General features: G+C 42.2%; 1 protein-coding gene across 7 annotated transcripts in view; it reads right to left on the reverse strand.

Annotated features, from left to right (window-relative positions):
• The window catches only part of SORBS2 (sorbin and SH3 domain containing 2), a 515,532-nt gene that overhangs the window by 431,469 nt on the left and 68,171 nt on the right, over positions 1 to 15,892 (reverse strand). For 6 of the 7 annotated variants that reach the window (XM_033943759.1, XM_033943750.1, XM_033943740.1 and 3 more), the window contains exon 2: positions 8,938 to 9,059. The gene's annotated coding sequence lies outside the window, so the exon portion shown is untranslated. Of the gene's footprint in view, positions 1 to 6,186; positions 6,238 to 8,937; positions 9,060 to 15,892 lie in introns of all 7 variants that reach the window. The other variant, XM_033943731.1, reaches the window with a different exon arrangement.

The raw sequence follows: 15,892 nt of genomic DNA on the forward strand, positions 1-15,892 counted from the left end.
GTCACCAACTCAGATTCTAACTGTATATTCAAAGATTCCAACATAGAAAAGTTAATCAAAGTATCTATAACTAAACCCCCTTCCACTTGAGAACCAGATGAGTCTTCTTTTCCCAGTGTTAAATAATAAATTTTAGATAAGAGGGATGTAAACTGTTCTGGAACGAAGACCTTCATGCATATAGATGGGCATTTTTCATATGATGTCCAAATCCAATTTTGGATGTGTAACAAAAAACGTCCAAAACTCCAATGCCAAACTTGGTCATTTTTGAACCAGAAAAATGTCTATCTTTTTGTTTTGCAAATTGCCTTATTTTAGTCATTTTGCGGTCAGTATTTCTCTCTTTAAAGGCCATTTATAAACAAACAAACAAACAAAAAACATCTAAAGCAAAAATGCATAAAATGCAAGCTATTGGGATGTCTGGAGGCCAGCAGTCTTACTAGAGTAGCCACATAAACTTTCCAGAAGAGCAGTTGGGCAGCCTAGGACGCACTGCAGTGAACTCATATCAGAGGTCCCAGGTACACTTCATATCATACCATCCTTGTATTGTACAGTGAACCCTCCAAGAATAGCTAAAAATGTATTGTACCCAATTGTACGCCACTACAATAAAGAGATTATGTCCTTACCTTGATATCTTTTCCAGTAGATAGGTGAGACATTCTAGACAAGTGAGTTGTAGCCCAATGACCACGTGTCATATGCAGAAGAAGTCCACTCCAGATTTTTTTTCTGTACTTCACTGGGAGCCATAGGCAGCGGAATGCTTTTTTCGCTTGGGGGGACCCCAAAAGCTCCATCCCAAACCTGTCCAAGCTCCTCCCCAAATCACAGTTACTGAATGCTGGGATCCACCTTGGGGGTTAGTGCCCAAGACAATATGATGAAAGCTTCCACTCAATGTGCGGCAGTGGCCATAAAATCAAACAAGATGCTAGGAATTATTTAAAAAGGGATGGTTAGCAAGACTCAGAATGTTATAATGCCCCTTTATCGCTCCATAGTGCAACCTCATCTGGAGCATTGCATTCAACTCTAGTCTCCTTATCTCAAGAAAGATATATTGGTACTAGAAAAGGTTCAAAGAAGAGCGCCCAAGATGATAAAAGGAATTGAATTCCTCTCATATGAGGAAAGACTAAAAAGGTTAGGGCTCTTCAGCTTGGAAAAGAGATGGCTGAAGGGAGATATGATTGAAGTCTACAAAATCCTGAGTGGAGTAGAACAGGTACAAGTGGATCGATTTTTCACTCCGTCAAAAATTGCAATGACTAGGGGACACTCAAGTTACAGGGAAATACTTTTATAACAATAGGATAAATTTTTTTTCGCTCAGACAATAATTAAGCTCTGGAATGCATTGACAAAAGTTGTGGTAAGAGCAGATAGCGTAGCTGGTTTTAAGAAAGGTTTGGACAATTTCCTGGAGGAAAAGTCCATAGTCTGTTATTGAGAAAGACATTGGGGAAGCCACAGCTTGCCCTGGATTAGTAGCATGGAATGTTGCTACGCCTTAGGTTTTGGCCAGGTACTGGGGACCTGGATTGGCCACCGTGTGAACAGGCTACTGGGCTTGATGGACCATTGATCTGACCCAGTAAGGCTATTCTTATGTTCTTAAGTAAAAAATTTGAGAACTGATTAAACAAAGGCCGAATCAAGATAGATCTAGGAGCAGGGCAGGATTAATTTGTCGAGGGCCCCTAGGCACCCAAGCACACTGGGGCCCCTGCCCCGCCCCACCCCACCATGCACCCAGGCGGAAACAGGAAGCTGCGTCAGAGGGAAGCTTTGGGCAAGCAGCACTGCTTCCACAATTACAGTTCCCTTTGCCTTTCTTCCCGCGTTGCTTGCTTGTCTTACTTTCCGTCAATGAGGGGGCCAATCGGGGGGGGGGGGGGGGTGCATTGCCGATCAATGCTGTAGGGGCCCATTGCTGTTTGGAAAAAACAATGTTGATGCCCTCCTTCATTGGGTTTCCCTGACCATTTCAGGCCCTAGGCACATGCCTACTTGGCCTATTGGTTAATCCTGCTCTGTCTAGGAGAAAAACTACTTGGGAGACATGCCAAATGTGGTCTTCGAGCTCGGGGAGGTTCATGTGGGGGCAGAGCTAGGGAATGGGGGCAGAATGGGGTGGGGCCAGGCATTCTCTTTTTTTTCAAAGAAGAAATCTGGCAACCATAGGCTGGGTGTGTGCAAAGTTTTTCTAATGTGAGCAACAAGTTCAAAAAATTTTTTTGTGTGGGAAACAGTTCTAAAACCCACAAATTTTCCAGATTTGCAAGTATTTTTGTGAGCGACCATGTAAAATCTGCAAGTGACACTCCTAGAATGCACGAGAGATTGCTCAAGTGGTCAGCTAAGAGGGAATATAGGTCATGAGGCTAGAAGTGATAGCTGAGATCAGAGCAAGTGTAAGCTTCTAAAAACTACAGTGGAAATACACATCATTTTAATTAATGTGCTGCAAGTCACTTGTTATTTACATTTCTGTATTATTTATCAATGAGGAAAAAACACTGAGAGCAGGCTGCACTCTGCCCCTCCAGGGATTCCAACCTGCCAGGGTTTAATGTTTAACTTGTAGAGAATGAAATAAGACAGATAAGGAAATTGCATACTGTACACAGTAGCTTCTGTCTCTGCAGTGCTCTGACTTGACTTAAAGCCACCCATGCTTATACAGGGTCATTTTGTAAAAGAGCACCCAGTGTAAGCACCTTTTCAGGTGCCTAAGTTACATTAGTTTTGTAAAGATGAAAAAGCACCTATTTGTCTTTATAAAAATCTTGCATACTTGGGAGAAATAGTGCCTACTTTGCAAACAAGGATATTTGCACCTGCCCTGGAGCAGGTGTTAATGTTTGTACCTATAGTTTTAAGTATGCCTATTTGTGTATTTTACAATCTTCACATGTACACTAACCAAACTCCACTCTGCACACGTGTTGCTGCAAAGTACATGCCATGATGTAAAAGTGTATACTTTTACACCGGTCAGTATTTTATAAGAGGCCATTTTACACATTTTTGTGGTCACGCGTGAAAATGTCTTTATAAAATTGCCCAACACAAGCAAACAAAACTGGCTTTGTAAATACTACAAATTATATACAATCGGTCAAAATTTACCCAGGCACCATTTATAGAGTCACGCCTAGAGGAACCTAAGTGGTCTTAGGCACTGGTAGGAATTGAAAGCATAGGCCCACTGCCATTTAGGGCAGGGTTTTCTTGACCTAAATGAGTGCACCTAAGTTAGGTGCCTACCAGCGCCTAAGTCAAACCATGCCCAAAATCCACCCAAATTCCTCTAACCATGCCTACTTGCTTGTCGGTGTCTCGGTGTACATGCCTACCGAGTTAGGCGTCTACCACTAATTCATTCTTTAAAACCATTTTTAATTGTTTTTTAATGGCACTTTCAATTATCAATCCTGATTAAGCCAATAAAGAAAGGCATGTAGGCACACTGATCTAGGTGCTTAACTTCAGGTACCATTTATAGACTCTAGGCCTCAGTGTATTAGTTATTATGTGTGTGTATGCCTTCAAGTTGACTGCTGAACTATTTGTGGTATTGCAGTATATAAAAATAAAGTTGCTATTAATAATAATAATAATAATAATTTATTTTTATACCCATGGCAGCATGCACATTGAGGAGTCCTCCCTGTGATGTTTCAGGTTAGAGTACAGGAGTGGTTTGCCATTGCCTTCTCCCATGCAGTGTGTGGCTCCACTATGTTGTTGCTTGCCAGTATAAGGCGCTGCACTAGGAATTCCCCAGTGGTATCCCATTCAGGTACTGCACAGGCCTGATCCTGCTTAGCTTCCAATAGCAAGAACAGGCCTAACTAGGGCAGTCAAGCATTAGGCAATTAATCATTATGCCCCAGGTCCCTTAGATAGATTGTGAGCCCACTGGGACAGACAGGGAAAAATGCTTGAGTACCTGAATAAATTCATGTAAACCGTTCTGAGCTCCCTTGGGAGAACAGTATAGAAAATTGAATAAATAAATAAATAAATTATACACAAAAATTTATGTCACCTTTTATGTTATGTGACTAACTAAATATGTGAGCAAATATGATGCAACGATTATGATACGACAATTTATCTGACTATTAGGCGCTTTCTATAATGCAGAATTTAGCTCAACGGAGCTGCCCGTTTCACTTAATGCTTTCAGGAGCTACTCTCACTGCCATACACCATTTAAATATGCTTTGCTCACAGCCCACATTTTGAAATGCTGTGGCACCTTTATTTTTATTTTCACAGCATGGATTGAGTGTATTCTATAGCAATGCGCATAACGTTTAGGAATGCCCATGATCCACCCATGGTCCTCCCCTGGCTATGTCCCCTTTTGAGATTTGCACACTAGAAGTGATGTACATCGTGTTATAGAATGCATCTACAAAGTTGTACACATAACTTCTATTTTCTGCCAACTAGCATCGATGATTAGGTGTTAATTGTCAATTATCAGCACCGATTGGCTTGTTAAACAATTAAGTTGTGAGTGCAAACTGGCTGTGTGCACTTATTGGTGCATGCAAATTAGGATGCCATTTGTAGAATTTGAGTCAGAGAGGGTAATTGTATAGCAAGGCTTTCATTATAGGTACGGCTTATGTCACTTATTTTAAGCCTATTGTACAAAGAAAATTAGTCTCCTACTTTTCTTCATCGAATACTAGCACAAATGGCTGAAAGGGCATACACATTAAGGCATGATCACTTACACCACCAGCTCTATAGCTGATGCAAATGCCAATGCCTAGATGAGAAGGCACTAAACTTTAAAGAACAGTTTTAGATTTTTTTCTTTGAATTCTGTAGCCCCCTATGGGTTAAATCAAGTAATAGAATGGCTTTCGCTAATCTAATTTCTTGGTCCCTCCCTTTGGGGTGGGAGGAGAAATGATGTCATCAGAAGGGAAGTAATAAAATTGTGGTTTGCTCAGTGCTGCGTGTCCGTAACCGTGGGGACATTCAGTTTACTTGGCATAGTGAGATAAGAGAAGTTTGGTGGGTAAATAGTTTTAGGAATGATTTATATGGTTTCTATCTTCTGATTTCTGTTTTCTTTGCAGGGGAAATCCTTGATAAAGCCATTTACTCTCTGGTGAAACATGTTAGATTTATTCCCCCTAGACGACAGACAGTATGCTGCTAAGCTTATTTAAAGACAGATAAGTGTCAATCTCTATTTACTCTTTGAAAATGGTACATTAAGAGTTTTGGGAGATGAATTTGAACTTTAAACTTATTTAAATTATATATTTTAAAATTATTTAGAAAAATGTTTTGCTGCAATGGCGGGGGTGGGTGGGAATGGAGTGTGTTAGATGGCAGGGTCAGCTTCAGGGGTGGGGCAGGGAGGAATCGGCAGCAGCTTCAGCAGAGGGCAGGCAGGGAGAGAAGAAGAAAAAGTTGGGGGAAATGTAGTGTGTCGGGTGATAGGGTCAGCTTAGGGGGGTGGGGCAGGGAGGCACGGAGAAATTGGCGGAGGTGGCTTCAGTGGGGAGGGGGCAGGCAGGGAGAAAGAAAGAAAAAGTTAGACTCCTAGAGGGACAGAGAGATGTTGGTTGGGGAATGGAATGAGGTCTGAAGGAGAGGAAGCATGCAGGAGGCAGAAAGAAGGAAAGAAATATTGGATGCATAATCAGAAGGAAGTGCAACCAGAGACTCATGAAATCACCAGACAACAAAGGTAGGAGAAATGATTTTATTTTCAATTTAGTGATCAAAATGTGTCAGCTTTGAGAATTTATATCTGCTGTCTATATTTTGCTCTATATTTGTCTATTTTTTTCTATAGTTGTTACTAATTGCATATTTTAAAGTCGTCTGTCTTGACCTCTTTGAAATCCCCCCCAAATATAAATGATAATTAACATTTTCTTTGTACAGTGTGCTTTATGTTTTTTTTAAAAATTTTGTGGTTACCATTATGTATTAATAAGATTATATTACGTGTATATGAAAAATGGATGGAAGAAATTGCATTACAATTAGTACCATTATTATGGGGGTGGAGTCAAGGGTGGATTTTAGGTGGGTCTGGGGTGGAGCTTGGTTGGTATTTGTTAGGCTTAGGGGGTACTTGAAAAGGTTGAGAAACACTGGCATCAAGAGATACTGAATACAGTTGCAACTCACTTTCCCCTTTCTTTGCACACAGGCACATAGGTGCCATTGAGGCTGTTCATCCTGAAAGGGAGAAAAAGGATTATGCCAGATGATATGCAGTTTTTGAGAATGGAAGCAAAGGTGGCAAAAAAGCTTAAATTTTTTTTTGGGGGGTGGGGGAGAATTATTTTGATTCTGGCTTACAGGATTACTGAGAGAAAGTTTATCACTCTTCCCTTGTTTAAATGTTGATGGAGAGGCTGATTACATGCAAGCTCAGCTTACTGAATAGAAGAAGGTAATACAGTAATGGTTCTGAGTGATTTCCTTTTCTCCGGCTTCATGGCATGCCAATGTGACAGATTATTCAGGGCTCACAATGTTTCTTGGATGTGTATCAGCTAAAGGGTAATGTGTTTGTGTGGAGGGGGGGGGGGGGAAAGGGGCCAGCATGGAGAGGAAAGCATTGGAAGTTTATTATTCTTTTAAGAATATATTTGACACCACCTTTGGAGGGTTAACAAAGACACACTATCAAGCTGAAAAACCTGCACAGAATGTTACTTGTTCGCTGAACACAGAGGTGTATTTAAGCAAAGAAATGCATTCCAGTACTCTCCCAAGACTGCTTTCTCTTTGACTGAACATGGCAAACTCTGAAAAGCTACTTTCCCAAAACATTCCTCCTCCCATCCCCAACACATACAGTACACTCCCACACCACATCTCTGGAAATATTTTTTAAACATAAACACATATGATTTGCTTTAAATAATTCTGTTTTCTTTGCACTGTTTGGCCCCTAGAACACCATTCCACGCAAACCCTTCATTTCGTGGCTCTGGCACTGGTGTTTGAAAAGCAACTTTACTTTTGCGGAAATGCACATAGCAATTGTGGCAAGCTCATAGGACCAGAGTCAGTGGACACTGGAAACTCTTGTCATTTAATCCCATTTCACTGCTTTAGAAGTTATCTCACAGGAGACTAAGAGACTGATCATTGCTGGAACAGTGGCTGAGACTCTTGAAAAAGAGGGTGACCTGTGCTGTGCTGAAGGTGACAACCCCATTATGGCATGAAGAAAAGAACACACAGTGAAAATTTGTTATCTGTGTGGCTATACCTCAGGTGATTATGGCAGAGGATACATTTTTGTTTCCCCACCAAGGACTGGTGACAACTGCGATTATAATATAATATCCTATCTGGTGCTGATCACATGGCTCTTGGTTTACTGGATATAACAGACCTGGTCCAGATTTTACCTCACTGCCTTTTTAAATAGACAGTCCTTATTATAGTAGGAGTTCTAATAGTAGTAGTAGTAAAGAAGCTTTTAATTTATAAGTCCAGATAGGCAATAAAGTGAAACAGAGCTGGATCAACCTGCCCTGAAAAAAATGGAGCCAACGGGTCACTTTGTTCATAACCTATTTAGGAAAAATGTGATACGTATGGAGCATCTTCCTACACTAGAAGAAAAGGAGGCTGATGGTAAGAAGGCAATTATATAAAAACATTTGAGTAAATCAAACTTTAACCACAAATACTAATGAATTATTCACATGCAAACTAAATTATATTCTATACTGAAGCAAGCCTAATCAAGTTTATCAAGTTTCAAGTTTTATTAGGATTTTATATACCGCCTATCAAGGTTATCTAAGCGGTTTTACAATCAGGTACTCAAGCATTTTCCCTCTCTGTCCCGGTGGGCTCACAATCTATCTAACGTACCTGGGGCTATGGAGGATTAAGTGACTTGCCCAGGGTCACAAGGAGCAGCACGGGGTTTGAACCCACAACCCCAGAGTGCTGAGGCTGTAGCTTCAACCACTGCGCCACACACTCCACAGAGCTTCAAAAGGAAAAGAAAAAAAAAGATTTTTAGCTAAGGGCTCCTTTTAAGCGCGACTTTTAATCATGCGCTAACCCCCGCACTGGCCAAAAAACTACCGCCTGCTCAAGGCAGGCGTTAGCGGCTAGTACGGCTGGCGGTTTAAGGCGCGCTATTACGCGCATTAAATCGCTAGCGCAGCTTGATAAAAGGAGCCCTAAATTTTTACTAAACTTTAAGCAATTTTCAGAGACTTGCTAGATGCAATTATTCCTGTATCCCTCATTCCAGATACCTGGTCCTTGCTATTTTGCTTCCAGAGGCCTAGAATATGGACACAAGCATTCAAACAAATGCATGCTTTCTTTTCCATTTCATTTTAAACATATCCCAGAAAACCTAGTCAATATCCCACATTTACACATGCAGTATGTACACTCTCCGCCTGGGCAAAAGGGTATGGGAGGGGTTATCTTTGAGCCTGAAAATCCTCCTTAAAATGCAAACAGTATATGGGAATTATCAGGCAGGAATGACATTGAAAGCCAAACAGAATCAGCTGTGTAGAGGGGGTGCTGAAAAGTTCTCAGCCCAACCAAGAAGAGAATGACGTGGATATGGTTCAGTCAATGGCCTGAAACAATATAAAAAACATAGAATTTTGTTTCTGCAAATTGGCGCTTAATGAAATAAGATAACGCTTTTTTCAACTACAGTGGCAAAATAACGCTCAGTATTTAGGAAGTTGGTTGGTCCAGCTGAGAACTTTTTCAGCACCTCTGATATCCCGTTATACTTTCGACAGGCATACAGTATACACAGTTCAATTGCAAACACCTTCAGCTCAGCTGTCAGGTTTCCTTTTGACTAAAGAGCAGCCCCTCGGTGCTGAGTGCAACAGAAAGCAAAATAGACACTCTTACAGTCAGATTGCTACCTACCAAACAGAATGGTTCCAGGGCTTCTCAGGCTTCTGCGTCTTGGTGCATGCAGATCCTCCTTGTTTAGACCTTGCAAGAGGTTTGGAATTGCAGAATGTCAGGCTGAAGCCAAATCCAAGTGCCTGCAGTAGAGAGAGAGAGTGTGAGACAGTGGCAGCATAAGAGACTGGAAGAATTTCAGCTGCTGCTACCGTTCCAGCAGCATTTGGGCTATTTTCAGCAACAGACGGCTTTGCCCACAATCAAGATAAAAATCCAAGGCTGAACACCACTCCATGTTTCTCCTCCCCTCCCCCCAATACATACTGTATTTATAAATCAGGAAACTCAAAAACATTGTTCGTTTTCCAACTTCTCAGTATAAGAAAAAATAATAATAAAGAACTGATGGTGATGCTCAGGAAACATTTATGAAACAAGTCCTGAGGCTTTTAAAACAGATTGCTCTTTACTTAGTAATTACAAATAAGCAGAATTCTAAACTAAACTATTAGGCACGCTATTATTTCTTTATTTTCAAAATTCAAAAATCAAGCGCACTCCCTGCTCTTAAAAGTACAGAGGTTCCAAGTTATTCCAGAAATGTTCTGGGGTTTGTATTTCTTGCCGGCTGGGTCTGTTGTCACTGTTTTTGCCCGTTCAACCATTTCATGAAGGCAACCTCAGTTTTGAAAATGCACACCTGAGTATTTGATTATGGTGCTCTCTTTCAAAACCTGTATAGAAACATTCTTTGACAATACCACTTTGAGTAAATCTCTTTATAAAGGCTGTTAATAAATCCCAATAAATAAATAAATAAATATCCTGTGACAATGGCACCGCTAGATATGATAGAGTACGTTTTATGTTCTTCAAGTCTGTCATATGTATATAAAATATATATAATAAAATATATATAAAAATGGGAACATATAAGTCCCTATTATCAAAAATTACACTGGTTGCCCCTGGAAGCAAGAGTTCTTTTCAAATTCTCTTGTCTTTGTTTTAAATCAATATTTGGGTTGGCCCCTACATATCTGGTCTCTCATTTTAAACTGAACTGTTCTAACAGGCCTACTCATAGAAATCATATGTTCACTTATCCTACAATAAAGGCCTGTCGATATAAAAGATTCTTGGATAGAGCTCTTGCTTTCCAGGCAGGTAAATTAAATGAATGGTTGGGTAATTTCATTATGCATTCTTTATCCTACTTCAGTTTTAGAAAATTAGTAAAAACAAAATTATTTAATCGATTTCTAAGTTAAGAATTTACTGTTCTTACTTTCACATTGTATGTACATACTGATGATTTTAAATTGTGTTTTATTCCGTGATTGTCCAGCACTTCTTGTTGTAAACCACTTCGAACTATTATGGCTTTGGCGGTATATAAGAATAAAATTATTATTATTATATATTTGAATACATCCATGTATTGTCGTGTCTGTTTCATCACATACCTCCTGCTTCCATCTTCAAGTATCAACCTCAATAATCAAGCACATCATGCCCTTATTCAATAACTCAAGCCACCTAAAGTTACTACCTCCAGATCATTTCCAGTTTTATCTGGTGTGCTATTTTTGCCCATCTGTGGTTGCTGACATTACTCAACTGTCAGCCTGGGTACCAGGGATCATTCAGTTAAATCAAAGAAGTTACTGTACTACCTATTACAAAAATGTGTCTGACTATATACTAGCTAAATGTTTGATTTTGGTCACTTGAAAAACTGAGCTGTAAAAGATGTAATCCTCTGAAATACAGCTAGAGAAACTCGGATTTTGTGAAAAACTCAATAGTATTTAAAATACACTTTCACAAGAAAAATATAGAATGTCAAGTGGAACATGAACAGCACAGCTTAGGTTTGGATGTAATGTGCAGTAAAAAAATGGAGGAAAAAGCCTCAGACTAGGACCCTCCCACCTCCACAAAGGAGGTTAACAGGTGGTTAGGCGTTAACCTCATTGGCATAAAACCTCCGTTGCACTCCAGAAAGTATAAACCTTAAGCAGAGCTGTTAGTGCTGAACGATAGGAGAAATAACTTTCAACTTATCTTCTGTTGATCGATATACCAGCGGTGGCCAGCGTTTCACAAGTCTGCTGCCTCAGGGTGAAACGTATCCAATCAAGCTTCAATTGGGACGCCAAAATGCATCTCCTGCATTGTAGCAGCAATGTTCCTGAAAAATTAGAAATTGACTTCCCCTGAGTTCTATTTGATGCAGGAGATGCCTAAGGCTCCCGGGCCTATTCTGATTGGCCCAGGTGCTTCAGGCCCCACCTGTGGGCGGGGTTTCTGTCACCTGGGCTAATCCAGCTCCATTCTGGACACAGCTGGCCTGCCGGATGGGCGGGCTTGGCACCAGTCTGTCTGGCCAACGTGAAAGGTACGGGAAAGGGGGTGGGGGGTTGTGGGGTTGGCCGGGTGGTCGCAGGTCAGTGGGGGGGCCAATCAGGGGTTCTGGGGGGCGGACTTTGGGGGGAGGGGGGTTGTGTCGAGGGCAGGAGGGCCTGGGATCCCTCCTGCCCATATTGTAGTGGGGGGTGGGGGGTAGGGGGTCGCTGGGGCCAGGAAAGCTTGGGCTCCCTCCAGGCCCAATCCAGTCGGGGGGGGGATGTCGCCAGAGCCAGGAGATCTTGGGCTCTCTCCTGGCCCGTTCCTGTCGGAGGTGGGTCACCGGGGCCAGGAGGGCTTGGGCTCCCTTCTGGCCATATCGAGTCGGGGGGGGGGGGCACGATCGCCGGGGCAAGAGGGCTTGGGCTCCCTCTTGCCCCGATGTTGTCGGGGGGGTCACAGTTCGACGGGGCAAGGGGTCGCGGTTCGACATGGCAGGAGGACTTGGACACCCTCCTGCCTGGATCGTTGTAGGGGGGGGATTCTGTAATCGGTGTTGTTTTTGACAGACACCGGTTACAGAATCCAGCTTTTAGGCGAAGGACAGGCTCCTCCTTCGCCTAAAAGCCCTTCTGTTGGACGTTTGGGGCTTAGGCATTTTTTTGGTTCATTATGGCCAAAAAGTGTAGACGTCGTGATCTGGGCGTGTAGTAGAGGCAGGCCATAATCAAAACAAGGACGTTTGTTTTGGTTATGGACACTTTCCATGCTTCTGCTTTGAACGTTTAAGGACTTAGGCCAAAAAGGGACTTAGACGTTTTTTTTTATTATGCCCCTCTAAGTATTCGGTGAATGAAAATAACAAGTGCCAATACAAGTCAGTGAAAAATAGTTATTGTCACTTAACCTTTCACAGCTTGTGCCATGTGAGAAAATATTTTCAGCTCTAACAAGTACGAGTATAAATCTCCTCCAAACAGTTGTGGCAGGCAGAGGTTACCAGTGTGCGTCATCTTGGCAATTTCTGGTATCTGGCCAATTCATTATTGTACATATGCTGCCCTTACATCTCTGTTAGTTCCGGTGAATGAAGTGACTTTGAAACAATGCATGAGATTCGGCTTCATGGAGTTTTGTTTTTCCCTAATTTAGAGTAACACTTCTCAGAGGAGTTTCTCTGTATGTGCCTATCATTGCTGTCATGGAACAGTGGCCACTTGGCATTAGATTGCTCATCTAGAAGAGGAACATTTTGAAGGAATGTTTGGTAATGGTTTCTAGGTCAAAGGATCATAAATAAAAGCTGAAGTATCTCAACAAAATAATTTAGTGTGCGACATAAAAACCTCCTGCATATAAGTCGCTTACACCTGTCCTCTTTCACAGTAATGTGATTGCCAGCTACGCTTCACTGCAAATCTTACACAGGAAAATATTGAGGAGGGAAAATAAAAAGCCTATTATTTATGCTTTATGATGCCCATAACTCTCCTAACACTACCCATGAGCATCTGCAGCAATAGAGAAGTGGCATGATGGTAATGGTTAACTAAGTATTAATCATTAACTTCCTAACCTGTAAGTCAATTACAATTGCTCAGTTATACAAGTGGGGAGCTTTTTAATCTTGTACCACTGGTGGAAGAAATGCATAGACTTTACTAAGTCCTTGATAGCCCTGGAATATGAAATCTGGCTCATACAATAAGTTATTATTTCATTCTTGATATGTTTCAAATGATATTGTAGCAGCAATGCTCCTGAAAAATTAGAAATTGACTTCCTCTGATGTCAGAGGAGGGGCGGGACTGCGGCGCAGGAAGCAGTGCCGAAAGCAGCTTAGGGATCGCTGACATCGCGATCCCGCTGCGGACTGCTTCATAGGTGGTGCAGGGAGGCCAGGGGGGCGAGCGGTCCTTCGGGGTGGGGCGGGTAGGCAGGCAGGCCTTCAAGGGGGAGGGGGGGTGACAGACAGGCAGGCAGGCCTTCAAGGGGGGGGACAGGTAGGCCTTCAAAGGGGAGACAGGCAGGCAGGCTTTCAAGGGAGGGACAGGCCTTCAAGGGGGGGCAGGCAGGTCTTCAAGGGGGAGACAGGCCTTCGGGGGGTGCAGGCCTTCAAGGGGGGAGACAGGCCTTCAAGGGAGGGATAGGCCTTCAAGGGGATCAGGCAGGCAGGCCATTAAGGGGGGGGCAGGCAGGCAGGCCTTCAAGGGGAGGTGCAGGTCTTCAAGGGGGGTGCAGGCCTTCAGGTGGGGTGCAGGCCTTCGGGGGGGAGGGGGACAGGCCTTCAGGGAGGGGGGCCCAGGTGTAGAAATACACGGAGGGAATGGGGGGTTCAAAGAGATGCGCATATGAAGGACTTTGGGTGGGAAGAAATAATGGGTCTGAAAATAGAGAAGAGGGAGAGAAATGATGGACCATGGTTTTTAGAGAGGGAAGGAACAGAAAGGGAGAGAAGTTGGACACAAGGGATGGTGTGGAGGGGGGATAGAGATACTGGATAGGAGGGTAGTTGGGAAAAGAAAGGGAGAGCTGGTGGACCCTAGGGTGGTGGGGAAGGAGGGAGAGATGCTGGATGAAAGGGTAAAGAAAAGATGGATCTGTGGAGGGAGACGAAAAAAGGATAGATGCCAGACCTCCTGGGGAGGAAAGAGAAACGGGGAGGACAGAGATGGCAGATGGATGGTTAGCATGCAGAAAGAAGGAAGAAGGAGACCCTGGCAAGCAAGTTATCAGAAGACAACCAGAGCCTTGGACCAACAAGATTTGAAAAATTACCAGACAACAAAAGGTAGAAAAACTAATTTTATTTTCTGTTTTGTGATTACAATATGTCAGATTTGAAATGTGTATCCTGCCAGAGCTGGTGTTAGACCGCAAACGTGAGCTAGGATTTAACAGAGAGGAAAAGTCCTTTTTGTTTCTTTATTTTATTTACACCACAGTGCCAGTGTGGCTAGGAGAAGCCAAAGGGGGGTGAAAAAGCTATAAAATAAACCCACCAGGATGTTTGGAAAAAAAAAAACCAAACACCCAATTGGGCAGGAAAGTGATTCGAAAAACCAATTCAATAGGCTGAATCGAATCGAAATTTTTTTTTTTTCTTGAATCGGGCAGCACTAGTTTGCGCTACTGTCTTAGACTTTAGGACATGGGATTGGAGAGAGATGGCATCCTTAGTACTTTATAATGCAAGTGAAACGAGGATTTGGTCAGACTTTTGAAGGGTCTGCAGAAGAAAAATATTGTATAGGCCGGGGACATGAGACAGCAGGAAACGGGAACTTTTCTTCCTTCTATTTTTGTGAATGGCAAGGCTGAGGATGTCAGAGAGTTCAGTTAAAATATGTGCTTTATAAGAAAATATAATAATGTGTTTTATAAAGTTTATAAGCATTGCTGGCCTACCCAGTGAGGTGTTCCTAATGGTGGTGGTGGCGGCGGCAGCTTTTCAATATGTTGAGAGGAAGAGGTGGTCTGGGAAATTCTGCTGAGCAAACTCCGGGCCCATTTCCACCCACCAGTTAGTCCACTCCACTCAACTGGTTCACACACTGAGTGGGTCTTTGGGTGTTGTGCCTGGGTAGTTGTTTTGGGATCTCTTCCAGTGGTTTGTCAGTATCTCCTTGTGGTCCAAGTAAGGAAACTTTGTTAACCTTAGTATTGACCTTCAGAATATGTTTGTAACAGCGCTGCTTGTGTGGCTTTAGGCTATGTAGTGATCGAAAGAAAAAACCAGACCTTTGCACATTTTTGCACTATATGGTGGGTGTATGAGGAGATTCACATTTCCTGCACAGCTAAGTACTTGTGAAGTTACCTTGTTCTTTCTGTATTTGACATCTAGCAAGGTCTCTGTTTGGAAGGAAAGATCTAAGCTTAAAAATGAAGTGGCCAGAAATTATGGTAAAAGCAGATAGCATTGCTGATTTTAAGAAAGGTTTGGACAAATTCCTGGAGGAAAAGTCCATAGTCTGTTATTAAGACATGGGGGAAGTGTCTGCTTGCCCTGGATAGGTGGCATGGAATGTTGCTACTCTTTGGGTTTTGACCAGGTACTAGTGACCTGGATTGGTTACCATGAGAATGGGCTACTGGGCATGATGGACCATTGGTCTGACCCAGTTAGGCTATTCTTATGTTATGTTCTCATCTGTAGGGGCCTTTGTTTTCACTTCTTATTTTAATGTATTTTTTTTCTGGGAACTTATCAGTGTTTTTTAGAATGGGAACAAAAATGGAAGAGAATTAATGTGTGTGGAATAGGGTTTTTTTTTACTAATTTCTTCAGCTAAATAATTAAATCCACTTCAACCAGACATAGGAGAACTCACGCACAATTCACATACCCTCCAACCAAAATCGTCAAAAGAAAAAAAGCTGTTCGACAACCTCCTAACACTCGACCCCCAACTCTACAACCTATTGACCTCGACCACAAACTACAAAACCTTCATAAAAGAAATAAAACCCCTTCTATTCAAAAAACACATAAAACTAAACACAATCAGAACTGTCCCAAGCATCACCTGCAACTACTCCATATGACAATTCAGACATAATTTATGTTATGTTTGGATTAATGGTTACATATATGAGGTTCAATAAAATAAAATTTTCAGTG

This window comes from Geotrypetes seraphini, chromosome 1, assembly GCF_902459505.1.
Source record: "Geotrypetes seraphini chromosome 1, aGeoSer1.1, whole genome shotgun sequence".
Lineage (NCBI taxonomy): Eukaryota > Metazoa > Chordata > Amphibia > Gymnophiona > Dermophiidae > Geotrypetes > Geotrypetes seraphini.